Genomic DNA, 16,056 nt, shown 5'->3' with positions numbered 1-16,056 from the left:
CTCCAATATTAAGCACACCACCCTAAATAAGCATACCAGGCCATCATTACACCCTTGATAGAAAGTTAACATCGACAAGATGAAATCTGTACTTGCAGCACATCTGACGGCACTAAAGAAGCACATTAGTCATAAACCTTTCGGAACCGCTCTGCTATCAATGCTCTTACACAGAGTGAAGACTGCCAGGAAAACCGTGAAAAAAAAAAAAATAATTGAGCTCACGTTCTATTTGGTACCCCGTGCTACGTAGTTGTCCTGTGTGGTTCTCAAGCACTCAATAAATATTTCCACAATAAAGTAATGGCTCATGAGAGGCTGCATTTGGCTTGACATGTTAATTGTCACATATATCAAGTAAAATTACTCTTAACATTAGATGGACCCTTAGGAGGATGCTTCAGTCTGAATGTGGCTGTGGGGTCATCAACAAAGCCTTCGATCCATCTGACCTTTATCTTATTTTTCTTCTGGGCACAACAACAACAAAATCCTAACATTAAAGAACTCTTATACATTCCACTTACAATTTGATGAGAAACAGAAAGAAAAAATCATCGTGAACATAAACTACCTGAAGAAAAAAATCAGGGACTCACTGAAATGCACTAACAGCTGAACAGAGAAAAAAATAAATAAATGATTTTAGAAAAAAAATTCTCCATCAGGGATAAAAGTCCACGTAAAATGAAATTCTCACAAACTTCTTGAAACCGGAGACACCTTGCTATTTAGACCTCACAGATGGATACTGGCTGGTGAGCAGCATAAGGGACCACAGGTGAGTCTGCACCATTGCCGTCCTCCTTCTGCCCATGGGCAAGGAGAGTATGGCGTGAACTGGATACGGAGGCTGGCAGAAGCTCCCATGATGATGACCCGTTTCTCAGGATGCCCTGCCCCTACTTGGGCCATGTTGATCTCTACCTCATACATCTGATGGGTCTTTTGGATTTTAATGCCTTGGTGCCCAATCCTGTCACCATTAATGTGGTCAGGGAATAACAAGTTTCTGAATGTGGTCTGAGCAGATGTCTATACCTCTACCCCAAAGCCTTTCACCTCCAGAGGGCTGGAGTCACTGTCCTTGAAACTGTCACACTGTTAACTGGTCAAAACTGGCTACTTCAGGATAGACTAGGCCTGCAGAGTCAGAGCTGAAGCACATGGGGGGTGGGGTGGGGAATGAGATGACCAAAACTGCTACTTTATTTGTCCTGACTGATTACAAATAAGACTGGACAGCTGCTGGGGCTTTGGCCAGCATGGGGGTGCCAGATCATTAAGTGGGAGATGCTAACAAATGATTCCATGGGTGCATTTGATACGCATTATGGAAGACCAATGATAGCACTGCTCGTACCTGAACCCATGCCCAGGCTGTCACATGGTCTTGAATCCACTTCCTGGATCCAGAAGCCACACCAGGTGGAAAGATCACTAGCCTCTGGGGTATCCGGGCATTTCAGCTATCCTCTTTTAAATCAATGATGACAGTAAAGGGTCTAAGAATGACATGAGAGGGGTGCCTGGGTGGCTCAGTTGTTAAGCATCTGCCTATGGCTCAGGTCATGATCCCAGGGTCCTAGGATCGAGCCCCGCATCAGGTTCCCTGCTCAGCGGGAAGTCTGCTTCTCCCTCTCCCACTCCCCTTGGTTGTGTTCCCTTTCTCACTGTGTTTCTCTCTCAAATAAATAAATAGAATCTTAAAAAAAAAAAAAAAAAAGAGTGACATGAGAGTCCTGCCTGGGTTACTCTTCTGGGGCAAGTCCACTGTGAAATGTGCTAAGTGTACCTTCCTCTGTGAATATCTTCTGAACTGCTGCTTTTTTCAATTTATTCTAACTTTAAGCATTTAAGCAGTATTCTGAAGAGTTTGGCTTTCTTTCTTCCTTTCTTTCTTTCTTTCTTTCTTTCTTTCTTTCTTTCTTTCTTTTTTTTTTAAAGATTATATTTATTCATTTGAGAGAGAGAGACAGAGAGAGCACAAGCAAGGGGAGTGGCAGGCAGAGGGAGAGGGAGAAGCAGACTTCCCGCTGAGCAGGGAGCCCGATTCGAGGCCCAGTTCCAGGACCTGAAGATCATGACCTGAGCCGAAGGCTGATGCTTAACCCACTGAGCCACCCATGCATCTCTGAGTTTTGCTTTCTTAAATGACCAAGGCCTTGTTGACTGAGTGAGGAGCAGGAAAAATGAATAGGAAAGCAAGAGACCGACAGAAGATAGCAAGGCAAGGGGTCTCCCGTGTAGACCCAGGAAAATTGGAGTGTGAAGATCAATGTAAAGGGGCACAGGAAGGACAGGGGAGAAGAGGGAGTCTTCTCCAGGAAGCTCTCCTACCAAATATTATCCAAATATAAATGCAATGTGGTTTCTCATGTGCTTCTACTTGCATTCCTCTAAGTAAGTGAGGTCTTAAAAGTACTAATGTCCTATGTCAGTATTTCTTTTTTCCTTTTCCCTATTCTACAACATAATTTAAGGAGCCCCTATATAGAGGTCAGGACTTAAATGGGCTTATCTCTTTGGCGTATTCCCAGAAGGTTTTAGGCCAAAAGTATGGAACAGACTAATGAGATTGTTCACTGTCAACTATCTTGTTAAGTTTACTTATCTATAAACTCTGAAGGACTCTGAAACGTCCCCTACTAACATCTTTATGAAAAGGATAAGGGAAAAATTTTTTATTTTTAATAAAGGACTTTATAGTTAGGTATATAGATTTATAAAAAATTCAGTAACACTGAACTAAAAGTCATGTATAAACAAGTGGTAAAGAGATGTTTTAGAAAAGTTTAGGCTAATACGTTTGCTGCACTTGGCCCTTACTCTTTTATAAAAACCTTTATGCTTTACAGGTTGGCTAAAGAGAAGATTGAGTGGTAGTTGAAAAATCTTTCCAAGAGGAAAATCACTTTTTTCCCCCCTGCAGAGCTGATATATAACAAGTTGACATTTTAAAAGATTATCATGTATAGCTGAGACAAGGCCATCATAGATGCTTACTCATAAGCTATATTTTTTGCATTGAACCAAATGACCAAACTTGTTTTTGTATTTGGCAGTAACAAAAGAAAAAAGAATAGAAAGAATCATGCCTTATTTATTCACATTCTCCATACTATACTGATGAATACTTCTCTACTCTAGAGAAGATAATATTTGGAGACTGGAAATAAAAAAAAAAATTCAAGGCATTATAGTCTATTATAATTCATATTACCTTTTTAATTCCTTAAGGGTAACTCTAAGATAAGCTTCAACCCAAGTAGTCCATGTCACTTGTTCACAATTTTACTCTTCTATATAAAATATGAAATAGCTTTTCAATTTTTCCTACTAATGTCCAAAGTAACTGAATTAACTTAAAAGTGGCTTGATGACCACAGCACTACGACAGACTGCTGTTCAGAACGAATTGTGCTAACTTCTCAGGCCTACCTTAGGAATTCAGATAATAAATTTCATGGCAAAATAATCTACTACGGGACTCTCTGGCCATCTGTTTGTTGTATTTAAGTAACTTAATTTTCAGGAAATGAAACATTTGGTCAAGTACAGGAAAGAATAGTGTCCATTCACACTTAACAGATTGATGACACATCCATGGGGTGAATATAAATTATTCTGAATTCTGGAGGAAATACCATTTGGAGATCGAGACAAAAACTTTCCTGATTCAAGTTGCCTAGAAAATTCTTATGTAATCAATGGAAACTCATCACTAAAAGTAAAAGTTTTTATAAAAGTTACAATATGTTATCTAAAAAAAAAAAAGAAGGATATAACTAACATTTTTAGTGTATGCATATATTCTATTCTATATTTTTTTGGATTCATGTTAAGCAATATTTCATTAGTACTTATATTCTTTAATTCTAATAGTGTTGCTTTATTTTGATATTCAACTCTGAAGTTGAGTATTCATTCCAAATATTTAGCTGTGATAAGTTAAAGGTGTCATGTTTTCCCCCTCTTTATCCTGCCTTCAGGATTATTATATTCAAACATATGAGAGGTAGGAAAAGGGAGAATTAGAATCAACTTATCTTTTTAACAGGTTATTTAGGAGCAATACAGCCTTAATATGGGGACTTCTGCCTACTTTCCTATCAAACATCTGAATGATTTAGTTCATAATGAGACAGAGAGACATAAACTTAACAGTGATGAGTCCAAGTTCTAAATTCTAAATGGCATGCCAAACAGAAGGAAGCATGTGCTATTACACAGTGGTATTGGTGGGGACGGGAAGTGCCTTTCTCAGAAGTAAAACACTGTGGCAATGGCTTTGTTAATCCTCATTACTGCCCGTCTGCCAGGGTTGAGAGAAGAGCACACTTTCTTATCCATTTTCCAATCACATTCTTTTTCAATTCACACTTCATTTAAGGCCCCTTGAAATCACCATCTTTTGATGTCTTATAAAGGGGAAATAGCATATAATTCTCAGAGAGATGCTATAAACGTGAACATAGAAAGCAGATGATTATAAGAAGACTCAGTAAACCTAGTAACAAAATGGTAAGTAAAGCTCAGCTTTCTCTCCTAAATTCCAGAATCTTTTATCCAAGTGTCTTTTAGATTTGTTCATGTAAATGAATGATGCCAACAATGGGATCAGTGTCTTTCCATCCAAACTTACTCTTCTGGTGTTTCGTCTCTTGGTAAATGGCCTGCCATCTAGGTCAGAAACCTGAGTCACGGGGCGCCTGGGTGGCTCAGTAGGTTAAAGCCTCTGCCTTCAGCTCGGGTCATGATCCTGGAGTCCTGGGATGGAGCCCTGCATCAGGCTCTCTGCTCAGCTGAGAGCCTGCTTCCCTTCCTCTCTCTCTGCCTGCTTGCCTGCCTACTTGTGATCTCTGTCTGTCTAATAAATAAATAAAAATATTAAAATAAAATAAAATGCTGTAGGTTTAAAAGAAAGAAAGAAAGAAAAAAAGAAAGAAAGAAAGAAAGAGAGAGAAAGAAAGAAACCTGAGTCACCCTAAACATTCCCTTCCCTCTCACTTCTAACAGCCACCTGGTCTCTGAAAGTTTTAGAGCTCATCCCCTTAATTTCTCTCACAGTGATGCCTCACCTTCATCCTAACCATCAATGCCTTGGTTTGAGCCTTATTTCTTTCCTCAAGATGGGCCACAGCCTCCCAAGCAATCTCGTCTTAGGTCTTGCTCTCCTCCAGCCCACTCTTCAAAGGGCTGCCACTGTGATTCTGATCGCTACATCTTACTTCCAGTTCAAAGGGAATCACCACCAACTTCAGGAGTAGATGTACCCCATTAGCGTGGCACAAGGACCCTTCACCATCAACTACTTATCCGCCCTCCACCCCAATATTTCCCCAGCTTCTTTTCTTCTTCTACATATCTACCCTTCTCTCTAGCCATAGTAAACTATATTCAAAACAAGTATCACTCTCTCTCTCCTTTCTACACTTTCATACATACTTTCTCTCAGCCTGAACCAGACCATTTTGGCTGGTCTGAATATTTAGTGGTCAGGCAGCTTTCATTGACTCCCACAGTTTGACTTGGATGTCTCTCTAATCCTCTTTCCTCAATCCTTGATAAATTCTCTTTCAGAACAGTTAACATACCATACTCGGTAACCAGTAAACTTGTGCATCTTACCTACAAGACTACAAGCTCCATAAGGCCTAGATTTTATCAGTTATATTCCTAGTATAACCCTAGTGCCTGGTATGTATTAAATGCCCAGTGCAAATCTGTAAATTTGACTGAAAGACAAGTTCCTAGATCTCCTTACTTTTTAGTATATAGCTAACATTCTTTAGGATTTAAATGATTTTATTGAAGAGATGATAATGCATGTCTGACATTTAATCAGCACATTTTGCATCAGATATGATATATGCTGATATCTTCTCTTCATATGGGAATACAGCACATGAATTTTTCATTGTAAGTTCCCCTGAATCTGCTAGTAAGCAATCTCAGGATTCTGATAATGACTAATATCAGAGATGCCACCACTGGTGTGAGTTGAAAAATGATTTTCTGAAGTCTCAAGGGAATGACAAAGACATTCACTCCTTCAAAATATACAAATTTTGGTCACTGCTCAGGTAAACACTACAGCATCTTTGGTAGGAAGAAACCCATAATTTTCCTTCTATTTGGGTGATTTGTATTTATTTTATATCTAATTCTCAATAAGGAAATATTCATAGTTTCAGCTAATTCTCAAAGGCCACTAGGCAAGAGTCATCAGCAAGAGAGAAGCAAAGGAGCAGCAGCTGAAGGCCACCATCATGACGTTCCTTTTAAATTATCCCTTTCCCTCCAAGCCAACCCCCACTCCCCCCGGGTACATGAGTTATGAAAACCAAATTTCCTAGGATTTCATTATTGTCCCGAGGATGAGAAATAATGCAATGAAAATGGACTTTTCAGATAATAAGGATCACTGCACTTCCGCCTTCTTGTGTAGTGAAGACTTTTGGACTCCCTTCTCTTTCTCCATTTTTGCTTTAGCCGGCAGCAGGCATGACTACAAGGAAAGTCTCAAGGTATGGAACATAATTTTAGGAGTACAGTCCTTGGAGACAGACTGCCAGAGTGTACTGGAGCTCTGATTTCCCAGCTCTTGACTTCCATTTCTTTGTATGTAAAATGGCATAATAATGTGCCTAAATCTGAAATGTGACTAGGACTTAATTATTTAATGTGTATAAAATCCTTGAAATCATGCCTGGTACATAGTAAAGGTTAACTGATATTATTAGGCAGATTTTCGGTGATTTTAAAAAGATCTGGATCACATTTTTCTCTCTAGTTTGATACCTGAGAGTTTATAGTAAGTGGCAGCAAAGAAGATTTCCTCTTGCTTTTCATCTAACAGAGGCTAAGGGTAAGTGTGAACTGCCACAAATTGCACCTTCTAGTGTATCCACCGCCATCTTTCCCTTCACTGTGTTCTTAGACCTCAGTGATGGCAGAGATGCATGTGCTCTGAGGTCAACTAAGTGAGGGCTGTGTCACACTAGGTGAAGGCCCTCCTGGCCTCAGGTGAGAATGAGATCACCTGGTTGTTGTGTGTAAATGTGTGGCCATTTCATGCTCAGCTGGCAGAAGGTCTACAGTTTAAATGAGCTCCTACTATAAGTAGTTATCTTTTAGCATTTTTGGCAAACTTCATCTGCAAACTTTTACAAAGGTACATTGATGATAACCTAGAACAAGATAAAACTAACATGTCAGAAGAATAAATGCACACAATATTACTTCAGCCGCAAGACCTGAGAGAACAATCCATACTCTTATATACAGATGTCACTGGCTGACATTTAGATCAATGGGGCCACAATCAAACGTAACCCACTGGATTCCCGGAACTCAGAGACCTTCATATAAGTTTTGGTAAGAGTTGTCGTCTGCTCATACCACCCATCACAACTGGAAAGCAATTTACTTTTGTTGTAGCAGTAGTTAGCACAGATTAATGCCAGTTTCATACAGTAAAATTTTGTGAGAAAAACACTAAGTTGAAGCCTCTTCATTAACTGCTAAAAACAAGAGATACACCTATATCATGCCTGGCTCTCAAAACAGTCAACTTGCAGGTGGCTAGCTTGTAATGAAGAGTTGACAACAACGTCTTAAAGAGCTTTAAGTCTTAGGGATTCTATTAAGTAACACTGGCCCAAGAAATAAAAAGAAAAGAAAAAGAAAAAGGACCAATTCAATATTTGCACAGCAAGAAAATCAGCTGAGGTCTGATGCACGATTTTGTATTCATGTACACCCATAAGCCTATCCACACATCTCTGAGTCATTCTTCTCTTTATCAAATCTGGAAAAGCTTCAGTCTAGCTTTGGATTCCAGGGTTGTTGCAAACACATGATAATAATGAGTCCTCTCCTTTCCCTATAATTGAAGAAGCTAAGGGGGGGGGGAGGGGACTGAGAGGGAGTATATATAAAACAATACTTAAAAAAAAAAAACAAACCCTCCTGTCATCTTCTCTTATACTGTTTCAAGCTTTTTTTGACTTCTTATCAGGTAGAAATAGTACAAAGATATGTGATATTTTCCATCCATCACCAGGAATCCTTCAAATTAGAGGTACATGGAAGATTTAAAAAAAACAACAACAACCAAATCTAGATGTTCTAAGTCTGTCTTCTGGACTGATACACTGAGGTTTCACTGAAATTAATGTTTATTTTGGGGGGAGGAAGAGTGATTTCTATCAGGAAAACTTGGGACAGGCCCTCAGTAGACAGAATCTTGTCCGTATTCCGGAGTCTACCCTTTGACCCCTAACTAAGTCCAGAATTTCAAGTTGACTAGGTAAAAAAGTGTTGATACTTGAGAGCCAACAGCAAAGAATTCAAAGACAGAAAATTAACGACTGATCAATACCTTCAAAAATAATCAGTGTTAGTAACATTTCACCCATAAAATATGACCCCCCTCTTCTTCCATGCTATTACTCAGTTTGTATGTAGGGGAAAGGCAAGATTTAAAGTATGGTTGTTAAAATAGAAAAATTGGAATTTGTAAATCAAGATGTGTTTATTGTATATCAAAGCTGAAAAACAGCTCAAATATCTGGATTTTTTTTTTTTCCAATCTGCTATCAAATGCATAGCAATGGAGACACATCTGGAATACTTTTTTTATTTCCTGTTAATCTATCTGGCTAGAGACATGAATGAATAAATCCCATCTAGTCTTGGTGTTAGATTTAAAGTGTAATTTTTAACAAATCATATCTCTGTAGCCCAGCTTCTATATTTAGATGCCAGCACTCCAGAAAGTATAACATTCTATTATGGCGTTAAGTGATCTGTGCAGATACATAATCCTTCTGATGTCTTATATATCAGATAATGGGAAGTGGAGCGAGTATATAGGGTCTACTGGACAGGAATAGAAGATAGAACGTTATGTGCAAAAAGGTCAATTGGTGATATTTCATATTTGTGTAAGCTTTCTAAGGCAAAAGGTGTTTAATTGGCATATTCTCAAAATTAAATAAGTTCTTAATTATGGGGCTTTTATAAGTGAAAAGACTGTATTCACCTTTAAGACATGGATATCATAAACAGCATTTTCTAAACTGTCTAATGAGGGAAACTTGACTCCCATTCCCTTCCATGAAGAAACTCAAAAGACTAGTGTTCTTCCAAAAATATGATGGGAAACACTGATTTAAAAAACACTTTATATATTATTTAATTTAGTTAGTTCTCCAAAGCATTCTTGCAAACCAAGTACAGCAAGTCAGATGAACTCCAACTCATAATTAAGGAAAGCAAAGTTTAAAACGATTTCCCCCCCACCCTCCAAAAGGGAATAGTTTTGACTTGGAACCTGGCTTTTTGACACTAAGTTTTCACTATGACTAACTTCTTACTGAAGAATATCTATTTGGAAAAATTTCTAAGTTCCTTTTCCTTTTCTTATAATAGATGTTTGTTTCTTTTTTGCCTCTATTTTAGATACGTATAAACCTTATCATTGGGCTTCATTTTTTGGAACATGCAGAAGATAACAAGATTACCTTAGAGCTGCAAAACATGTCTTATTTGAAGAAACAATTTCATGAAAATTCTTCATGCAATAAAATATGAGGAAATATTTGAAGAAATATAATAAACAAACATACTAAATGAATTGACAGTATAACTAATCGTTCCCTACACACTTAAAGAAAAAGTCAAATTTTGCAAATTGTTCTCTAGAGAAAGAAAAATTGGCTCCTTCATGATTTTTCTGAAAAAAATCACCAGTTTGCAAAACTTTTCATTTTCCCACTCATACTTAGCAATACTATTCTCTGCTTTTCTATCATGATCATTTCTTCTCCACCTCCTGATCATCTTTCTAGACTAAGAGAACAAAGCCACTTATTTATAAGATATATATTTCTGGGGCGCCTGGGTGGCTCAGTTGGTTAAGTGGCTGTCTTCGGCTCAAGTCATGATGCCAGGGTCCTGGGATCGAGCCCCGCATCAGGCTCCCTGCATAGCGGAGAGCCTGCTTCTCTCTCTCCCTCTGCCTGCTGTTCTGCTTACTTGTGCTCTCTCTCTATCCCTCTGTCAAATAAATAAATAAATAAAATCTTAAAATATATATATATATTTCATCTTGTTCAGTGAAGACAAATGATAAAGAATTGTTTATTATCTTATTGGCATGCTCTGCAATTCTGTATTCCCTGGGCTTCTTCAGGGTGATATAATTTGTTCAATAATTATTTACTAAGGCCTTTCAGGGGCCAGGCATATGTTAAGGTATGTTTCAGCCTGAGTCTAGACTTTGAGTCAACCATGTTCTTTGTTATGATGAAACAATGTGTTTCAAGGTTCCTTACTTAGGGAATTCACCAGCAAGTTATTGGAACCGGTTTCTAGAAGCTAGACTTTACAATCTAGTGTGGCAATGCTAATACTACTTTAGTAAGTATGGAATCTTTCTTATCTGCCAGGCACTGATAAGAGTTTCACAAAATTATCACATCTGAGTCTCACAACATCTCTACGAGGTTTTCCAGAGAAGGAAACTGAGGCTTAGACAGTGCAAGTAACTTATCCAAGTTCCTAAGAACTCTTAAATTAAAAGTCTGAGCTTTGAAACCAGGCATCTGATTCCAGAACTCATGTTCTTTAAATGCTGTATTACACATCGCTTTAATTTTTTCTGTGGACTCAAATCCATTTAGGACTGGGGTCCTAACAGGGATGCTTCAGGCACTGTGCCACTTAAGCCTCCTCACTGTGATTTCACAACCCATCTCTGCATATTGTCTGGTTTTCTGAATGCTGCCTGTGGTCAGTCTTCTCAGTGCTCCCTCTGCCTGTTACGACATCCATCTTGACAAGCTGCCTTGATGACTCCTTATTTTCCTGACTGGCAGGACTTCCCATACAGCTCCTTCTATTTCTATTTCTATTCTCATTTCTAAACCCATGTACCACCACCATATTGTAGTTCTATGTTACCAAATCCCCTCTCGATTCTGAGGTTCCTGTCTTTAAAGGTATTGCCTGACATATTCTCTGACTTCTTCTGCACCCAAAGCCCAATTTCCTCCCCAGGATCCAGCTTTTGAGACAGCCTGTAACATCTGGAATAATTAACAGCTATTCTACAAACTCTCCCCCCTCATCAAATACCACAATTTTCTAATTAGAGCCTAAAATTTAATGATTCATGCAAAAGGTTTTATAACAAAGGCCCTGAAAGTTTAGTACAGTATGTGATTTAAGACAATTTTGTCAAACGTTAACCTATTACTTGTAATGTTTTTACAACTATGGTAGGCATTGTGGAAACTGAAAATGAGGTGTTATTGAGAACTTCACATTTTTTTTATAATCTAATTATGAAATAAGAAGTATTTGATAAGTATTACTGCTTTATATGAAAACTAGAAACCATACGTAACAGGAGATATGGAAGAGAGCATAAGACAGTCAGAAAGGACTGATACATCTCAAAGATCAATCAAATGTGGATAAACAAAGGAAACCAAGATGGGCATCCAGGCTTGGAATTAAAAGCTGACCAATGGCCAGAGGTTAAGAGTATGAAAAGAATAGTAACTTGAAGAGAAATGAAGGACTCAGTTGAACAGGAGTGTTAAGGTCCAGCATGATTAATGCACAATGCTAAAAATGGATTTGATGAAATAAGAAAACTAAGCTAGGGAGGGACAGGATGGAAACCCACTAAAGACTCATCTGACTATGATCTTCAGGATGGACCAGGGGAAAAGGCAGGGTCAGCAAGATGATGAGAGAGTTAAGATAGTTTGGGGAACCAAACTATCAGAATATTACCCATGGCAGTAATCAAGTCATGAATTTAAAAGTCTGGTCAAGGGATGCCTGGGTGGGTCAGTTGGTGAAGTTTCTGCCTTTAGCTCAGGTCATGATCCCAGGATCCTGGGATTGAGTCCCACACTGGGTTCCTTTTTCAGTGAGGAGCCTGCTTCTCCCTCTGCCTGCCACTCCTCCTGTTTGTGCTCTCGCTCTCTCTCTCTCTCTGATAAATAAATAAATAAAATCTTAAAAAAGAAAAAAAAAATGTGGTCTAGACTAGTGCCAACAGAAATGTTAAGGATGAAGCCAATATAACAACATAGCAAGAAAGAAGAGGAACAGGGGTACTTTGTCACTACCAGCTGAAAATAGCAAATAGTCTCCAACAAGGTATTTTTTTTGCCTTTAGACATTTTTCTTTATAATATGCCATCTCCAAATGCTAATTTGATCATAACATTTTTTCAAAACATTTCAATAATTTACGATCACCCAAGCATAATACAATCCAATCAACTTGGCACAATATCTAAGGTTCTCCATGAACTCACATGAAAGCCATTTCCTGGTTTTACTGCACACTATGTCCCACCACAAGCAGTCTCCTAACCAAGTAGGCATACTCTTGGGGAACAGAAAGATTTTTAAGAGATATGTGAGCAGAGCATAGTTTTAGGAAAATCCGTTTTGTTTATATAGTTTCAAGAAAATCTGTTTTGTTTATATCCATACCTTACTGCCTGGAACATGGTGGGCACTCAATAATATACGAGGAATGAATGAATGAATCAGACCAGTCTACAAATAACTGCTAATACAGAGCTGAAAATATCTGTATAGTTCTCAAATTCTCCATCCCCATGTTTCCTTTCATAATAATTTTTCTTCCTTTCTACGGATGCTTCTTATTCACTCCAAATATTACTAGAGTGCCTTGCCATGGGGAGAAAAAGTAGAGAGAAAATTTGAAATACTGTGCCAGTCTGAAATGAATGATTCTACATGGAAATCATTTCATCTGCAACTTAGTTTCTAATTCATGCTTTCATCAAAATTAGAGATTTAATAGATTTATTAGCAGAGAGAGGGCTGAAATGAGTTTCTGAAGATAAATCACTGTTTTTGTTTGTTTGAGCTTTTAACTTGGCTCCTATAGTTTTAAAAAAAGAAAGAAAATGGTTGCTGAATTCTAATTCAAACAATAATATTCACATGCCAATTTATGAACTGAATTAAAAAATCAATCTCAATAGTGAACTTTTAGTAACATTGTACTTTTTACGTTTAACAAGTATAGATAAAATTTTATGGAATAAAGTTTTTACTAATAATTGTAATGATAACTGAACTCAAAAGAATGCTTTAAACACTTATTAAAGTGTTGTAATCCAGAAATTTAAAATATACACTTATTTTTACTGTAAATAAGTAGGAAAGGGGACCAATAAAAGGCTTTCAAGTATAAAAACACATTACATTAGAATACAATTTTGTGGGAAAAGTGTAATATATTCAAAGAAAACAAGGAATATTGTGAATCATATTGTTAAAGAAGAGTCCATTCATATATTTTCTTAAATGGCTGGTAAAGTATATCAAATGTCTACGACAATTAGATTCAAATGCATGCTTGGAAAGGAGTGATATAATGGCTTTATTTTAAAATATCAGTATTTTTAATATAGTACAAAATTAAAACTCTTTAAGTGATAAAATAGTTCTAGATGTCATCTTAAAAATATACAACCCAGGTACAAGGTACAAAGTTTTTCAGAATTCTTTTTGAAGATACATGCAGAAAACGTTTGAAAGCTACACTTCTAAAATGATCTAAATTTTCCTACTCATTTTTCATAGAATATTTATTTTACTAAGGTAGCCCCTCAGCCTAATAATTCTTTCCAACATTTCTTTGGTTATCAAAACCCATAAATCTTTCAAGACTTCACCAATGCCATATTTCTCTTGGAACTGACTCCAGCATCCTGGCCTCAGTCATAATCCATGATTCTTTTCACTATTCTTCCATAACTATCCTTCCTGACTTGTAGTTACTTGTACCTGACTGTCCAGATAGATGATAAACGTCTTGAAAGTTTCATTCATTTTTACGTGGCCCAGAGGCTCAGTATATCGCCTTGTATGAAGCAAGAAAGTACTTATTACTTAAAGCAGGTACTGTTGATAGACTTTATATTTTTCTTAATTGAGGAGGAGGGTTCTTGCCTTAGCAATTGGAAGAATGAAAGCAAAACAAAGTTAGGGAGAGAGTATCTTGCAGGGAAAGACATGAGGATTAAGTGTTTGGTTTTAGGTTGGCTGGTATGGGGTGAGAATTGCCCTGCAAAGTGGAGATGTCCTAATGTCAAAACTATGAGACTCAAGCGCCTGGGAATTAAGATAAATTAAGGAATGACCTGGGAAGGGATGACAGAAGATGCATTTAGAGTGGAAGACCTGGGGCGCCTGGGTGGCTCAGTGGGTTAAAGCCTCTGCCTTCGGAATGACCTGGGAAGGGATGACAGAAGATGCATTTAGAGTGGAAGACCTGGGGCGCCTGGGTGGTTCAGTGGGTTAAAGCCTCTGCCTTCGGCTCAGGTCATGATCCCAGGGTCCTGGGATCGAGCCCCGCATTGGGCTCTCTGCTCAGCGGGGAGCCTGCTTCTTCCTCTCTCTCTCTCAGCCTCTCTGCCTACTTGTGATCTCTGCCTGTCAAATAAATAAATTAAAAAAAAAAAATAAAGTGGAAGACCTCACTCCGGGAAGGAGTCCCACATTAACACAGGCCAGTTCACTGAAAGAAAGGAGAAATTCAGGAAGAAGACTGGAGGAACTAGCAGGGAAGGAGAAAAGGGATCTTGTAAATGCGGGAGGACCAAATGACCAGTGCCTCATGAGGACTGAGATTAGTCAAGTTGGATAAAAACTGAAAAAAGCCAAAGGGTGCTAGGTGGGCAGAAGGAGGAAACAAGGGGATGGCAAAAGGACCTTGCATTTTGTTTTAGAAAGGTGTGGAAACCAAAGACAAGGGAGTGTATGAACAAGAATGGAAAGAAGAGGAGAGCACACATCTAAAGTGTATGGAAGGGAGAATTGGATGCACCTGTGCAAGGCAGCCTGGACAAATCAAGACCATATTTGGTTGTTGCTACTGTTTTGCTTTTGAGTGAGGAGAGACTTGAATGGGAAGAGGAGTGCCTCACAACAGAAAAACCAGAATAATAGAGGAAATTTTGGAGGTAAGTGTAAGGGGATACATTTAGTTTATGGATTTTAAAATTCTTCTGTATTTTTTTCTATATTGTGTATTCTATATTCAGTCCTTTTTAAAATCCAAAATGCATTCACACATTGTATCATAAACAGAAATGCTTGTGTTGAAATTCTGAGCAAACAAATCCGTGTTAGGAAAGTATATTAAATCTACCAATATTATTTAAAGTTTAAGTTTCTAAGTTTTATAACATATAGTTGCCATCTCCTTGTAAAACGTCAGTTTTCTGTGATATCCCTAATCATAAAACAACAATCTTCTTATTCTTACTTTGCTGACATGAATAGAAAAAAAAATTCAAATTTGCTACCTTTTTTTAAAATCAAGACACAACTTTTAAAATAATAATACAAGTAGGATCCCTTGAGGATTTTATGAAATATTTACCATCTACTTTAATTAACATTCTACTGAAACATAATAATAATGAGGTATTTACATCTAATGAAAACAGGCTATTTTAAATGATATAAGCAATGACTATGCCATAAGATTCACACTTGCCTTAATTTTTCAACTACTCAAAAGTATCTGCAGAGCTTAGTTTTGTAATGATTGAATCAGATTTTGGAAAGCTCTGACCTAGGTTATATAGCAAAGAGAAAAGGGACAAAGAAAGAATTCTACTGTTTCACATATTCCTTATTTACACAATTCTGAAGCCTTCTATAAGCAAAGGTACTTTTCTACAAATAACAGAAACAAATCAGAATTTGACCAGAGGACTAGGAGAGTTTTATGAGCAAGGACTTCTGCCATTAGTCACTTCAGCCCATATGGCCGCTTCTGGAGAATCAGGAGGAAGGGGACAGGGCAAAACTCGTGAAACTCCAGGTACAGCCATAAACTAGGACTCCAGCTTTTGTAAGTAAGGGACCACAAGGCAGAGGATACCAAATGTTTCTAGGAATCACTTTTATATCTAGAGGGACAGAATTCTGTTCCTCAAGAGTAGTAAAAGAAAACCTTGCTCACCATCCAGTTGACTT

At 37.8% G+C, this 16,056-nt stretch overlaps 1 protein-coding gene across 2 annotated transcripts in view; it reads right to left on the bottom strand.

Annotated features, from left to right (window-relative positions):
* Window positions 1-16,056, bottom strand: part of PRKD1 (protein kinase D1) — a 329,628-nt gene that overhangs the window by 23,139 nt on the left and 290,433 nt on the right. The gene's annotated exons all lie outside the window — the stretch shown is intronic.

Source organism: Lontra canadensis, unplaced genomic scaffold, assembly GCF_010015895.1.
Source record: "Lontra canadensis isolate GAN:19392208 unplaced genomic scaffold, GSC_riverotter_1.0 scaffold12, whole genome shotgun sequence".
Taxonomy (NCBI): domain Eukaryota; kingdom Metazoa; phylum Chordata; class Mammalia; order Carnivora; family Mustelidae; genus Lontra; species Lontra canadensis.
The sequence above is the reverse complement of the archived record's forward strand: the minus strand, read 5'-3'. Positions and strand labels throughout refer to the sequence as shown.